This window comes from Magnolia sinica, chromosome 2, assembly GCF_029962835.1.
Source record: "Magnolia sinica isolate HGM2019 chromosome 2, MsV1, whole genome shotgun sequence".
NCBI lineage: Eukaryota > Viridiplantae > Streptophyta > Magnoliopsida > Magnoliales > Magnoliaceae > Magnolia > Magnolia sinica.
The window spans coordinates 95,229,510-95,234,483 of record NC_080574.1 but is presented as its reverse complement, the minus strand read 5'-3'; positions in this window follow the sequence as shown (position 1 = coordinate 95,234,483).

Genomic DNA, 4,974 nt, shown 5'->3' with positions numbered 1-4,974 from the left:
GACGGTAAACTTAGCGCTCCTGGGAGGCAACTCAGCTCGTCATTTCATTTTGTTTTTATCATTAATTAGTTCAATGTTTGTGGGTAACATTACTGCAAACCCTCACGAGACTACAACTCGTCCACTAGGGGCAACCTAGGGGTTTAAAGGCTTGTTGCATATGCTAAATGCAATCAAGAGCACCTACGAAAGTGGTATAGGTAGGATTTTATTTTGTGTTATTTTTGTTGCCTTTTCTCTCGTGCTGACCGACGCCCATGCTGTGATCTCTTAGAAAGTGTCTCTCTATGCATCATCCAGGTACTATCTTCCCATCACTTCTCATTTACTCATTTTGTCCTATGTACATTGCATGCTTATTTCTTTTACATTGAGGACAATGTAGATTTTTGGTTGGGGGTGGGAGATTAGGTTTCCTAATCAGTACCTTCTTAAGTCTTGAGCAGAAATTGTGAAAATTTTTAAATTTTTCTAGAAATTCGTATGAATTCGAAGCGATTTTGACGGCCATCTTGGATTTAGAATTACAAGATAAGTGATGTTGGAATTGATGACTCTTGGATTCAACTATTTGTTAGATCTCACAGTTAAGTTAGAACTATTAATCCATGATTAGAAGTTTTAAACATTGAGTGAATCATAATTTTACATGTCACATCTTGCTTACACATTAAGGTTTTCATTCGATATTAAAGGATTAATTTGGTGATCACTAAGCTTGAAAGGAACCAACTTGAGAAATTGAAAAGATTGGGTGAATAGTTTTCACCATAGGTTTGCTCCCTACAGGTGAAGGTTTGATTCCCTAAGGTTGACATTCATAAACTTTTTGGCGACCGGTCTTTACCATAGGTTTGCTCCCTATAGGTGTAGATTCGATTCTCCTCCTTAGCTGTACTTTTAAACAAGTTGACATAGTATGAAAATCATCAAAAGCTGGAAGAATGAATCAAGTTTTGGTCTAGGTGTTGGTTATCATGAATTCTCTTGTGGTTACCTATAACGCCCTGAAATTCAGGGGTCGAGCATAACTCAGCTCCCGAGTTCCAAAACATCACTTATGCAACATATTTAATGAAGGATGTATGTTGACTGTATTAGTGTATAAATCATGGAATAGATTAAGCCAAAACACAGATATAATTCAGGGATAAGTAAATAAAACAAGCGGAAGACTTATAGGAAAATATGTGTACAAGTGTAAATCCCTGAAGTACATATACAAGCCAGGTCGAATAAAAGTATTATTTAACAAAATTATAAGTATCAAGTTACATCATTTCTGATCCCAAAAATAATCCCAAAGATCCCGCGCATCAGACCGAGGCTCGCTAGAACCCATCTGAAAACTGCATATAGGAGAAGGCAGCCTCGTCGTCATCCAGCTCCCGCTCTGCCTCAGACGTCGCATCCACATCTGCAACATCAGGGCCTAAGACAGAATCTGGTGGGTGTTTAACACCGCCCCAGAAACGTGGGAGTGAGTGATCAACTCAGTGGAACAATAAGGCACTGGTTAACATGTTATCAGTTCAATCAAACAGTAATGATAAAGCAGAACAACTAAATAAATCCTAAGTACTCTTGTTAATGCAAGGATGAATGCAATATGATGCGTGCCCTCACGCGTACACCCTCAGCGTCTTCATCTTACGTTACGCATGACATCGCCTCAAAGTGCGCCACATCTACAAAGCACATGCAAATGCGGTGCATGGATAGGATTACCAAGGTGTTATTAGTCCATTTCACACAGCAGGATTGGGAAGCTAAGATACCTGCCTCATATCACCATCCAAACAGTGATCCATACTAGGGTCGTCAATCCTAGACATCTCATACGATCATATGTTTGAGGTCGTAGCAAAGGGCTCGTCACCAATCAATGCACGCCTTTCATGCCCTTCCTACCATAGTTCGGCTCGTCACCTCATTGGGGTATCCAGGTATGCTCGAGGTCACTACAAAGGGCTCGTCACCAATCAATGTAGGCCGACAGCACGAATATAGTTTCCCATACCACCATAATCGGCTCACGAGGTTAGTTGCTCATTGGTCACTACGGGGAGGCTCGTCACCTCAGCGTAGGCCGACAGCTCGACCACGGTGTCCCATACCACCATGTCCGGCTCATGAGTCTTAGCGGCTCACGGCCCATAGGTCATAGGATTTCACTGGTAAGGTCGGTACCGGAGAGTCAAGCACGAGCGTCCATACATGGTAAACATACATCGGACAATCGGGTTACTTGACGAACTCGACTAACACGAGCGCACGTTGAATTGAACGACATAGAGTGCGCAAACACTCCGCGTGGCCAAACCACTGCCGCCAACTCTAATACGGCTCGGGCTCGTCTAATACGCCCTACGTGGCGAAAGCAATCTCAACCATTAACATAGGGTCAATTACCGATTTCTTGGACTAAGGCATAGTCCCAAACACCTTACGCTACTACAGAAACTCATATGGAATGTAAAACAGTAATGGAACAACAACTCAAATCATGGTACATACACATCTGAAGAATATCAACTTAACATAAATGTAAGCATAGGAGATGCTTGAATTTAAATAACTTGGAAAGTAACTTGCATAAGGGAAATCATGCGCATCAATAGGAGTATTGAGAATCACTTCTCAACGCCCACAATTAGTGTAATCAGTTACACTTAGATCATTCATGCATTTCTACCAACACTTAGCATACATGGATCAACATATATGACGTATGTTATAATACATGCACTTAGACAATTCCTTTTACCAAGGAGTTATCTTACATGCGTCTAACATACATACATGACAAATAATCATGGCAAACACCAGTGCATATTTTATATGTATACGGTACTTTATAAATACACATAGAATACACAAATCTCAATATAGCACATGCATATCAGGAAAGCAACGTAAACACAACATTTGGCATGTGAAATCTCATCCATAACAAGAATAAATCACTAGCTGGGATTGAAAGCCTTGAAAACCATAACCTATACACTTAAAGTCCGCACCTTAAGCGAAGAAAGAACCACCGAACTGATTTAGACGAGTTGTCTTCGTCAACGGCGCTAGAATACCCTAAAACAAGGATAGAAATGAGATACAACAACACCAAGACTAATCTAAGCTCTAACACAAGTTAGGGTTAGGTTAACTTACCCCAAAAGAACTCAGAACCGTCAGAAGAACGATTCAAAGATGAAGAAGAATAAGGAAGAATCCAAGATGATTCACCAACTTATCTCTCACACTTTCTCTCTCTTTTCCACTCTCTTTCCAAGCTAGGGTTAGAGAAAATCGTATGGAAAAGAGGGCTAGGGTTTAAGGACTATAAATAGGCCTTTACTTGATGAAAATAACCCCGTGGTCAAGGTATACTTAGGTTATAACCAAAGCATGCCTTTCTCGATCCAACGAAGCACTTCCGGTGGGCCTATAACCACGAAAGGCCGGACTTAAGCTCTTTGACCATGGATCTAGGTCAAGCCGAAGTTTTCATACCGACCGGCTCTTCGATCACCGTGGCGACCACACTCAATTCAACGGTCACGGAATCTCGATCAGGTCCACAAGCACTAGGATATGCCTGGGCCAACTATCCTGATCAGAGGGTGAAATTGGGTCAGAATCCAACGGTCAGATAGCTTAAAATCGTCGCGCAAGCGACACGACTCAGATTTCATAAAAAGCTTAATAAATTCCAACCATTCTCACACTCTTCACTCCGAGCTCAAACAAATCGACCAAGAACATCACATGGACTTGATTTTCGAGGTGATGGTCAAGCCCAACTCAGTGACCGCAACAACCTAAGATCATCGCCATCGGACTTTCGACGCGCGGTCCAGGTCCGATCCAGATCTTCCAAAAATTCTCCAGAACAACTGGATTTAGCAATGGATCCCAGATTTCAGAGTAACGTAACGCTCACTATTCTACAAGTTTAGAGCCATGCAGATACAATTTAAAGTGATTGATGCGAATTTCACATGCAATCGAGTAAAGCGCTAATTACCCAAAAACAACTACTTAAGGAAAGATTAGCACAGAAATTCCAAGGTCGTTACAATCTACCCCCCTTAAAGAAAATTTCATCCTCGAAATTCATACCTTCATATAAGCCTCAAGGATCAGAGGGTAGGTCTTCCTGACCTCAGCTTCAGATTCCCAAGTAGCCTCTTCCACACCATGATGCATCCATAAGCACCTTCACAAGAGGGATAACCTTGCTACGCAAAACCTGCTCCTTTCTATCGAGAATACGCGTCGGCAGAACATAAGTGGCATCCTCACTTAACTGCACTTGCTCCCAACTGATAATATGCGAAGGATCGGTACTTCTTCAGATAGAAACATGAAATACGTTATGCACGCCCGCAAGAGGTGTGGGCAAAGCAAGGCGGTAAGCTACCGCTCCCACTCGATCCGTAACTTGAAATGGACCAATAAATCTCGGCCGCCTTCCCTTCTTACCGAACCGCGAACTCCCTTCATAAGAGAGACCTTCAAAAACACATGGTCTCCCACTACAAACTCAAGCGGTCGAGGCCTCGTATCAGCAACTCTGCGCTGTTAGAAGTCGACATCGAATGATGTCAACCTTCTCTCAAGTCACTGCACCAACTTCGGGCCAAGCAAACTACGCTCACCAATTTCGCCCAACAATGTGGTGCTCGACAGGCCACCATACAACGCCTCATAGGGAGCCATCCCGATACGCCTTGAAACTATTATTATACGCGAACTCGGCATACTGAAGACATCATCCCAACTGTCTTGAAATCCAAAACACAAGCTCGCAACATATCTTCCAGACTTGATTCACGCGCTCCGTCGCCCATCTGCTTATGCGGATGAAACGCGTGTCAACTTCGCCACACCCATTGCTTCTCGGATACGAGTCCGTAAGATAGATGTAAAACGCGTGTCTCTATCGGACACAATCTCCAGGGGAACTCCATGCGA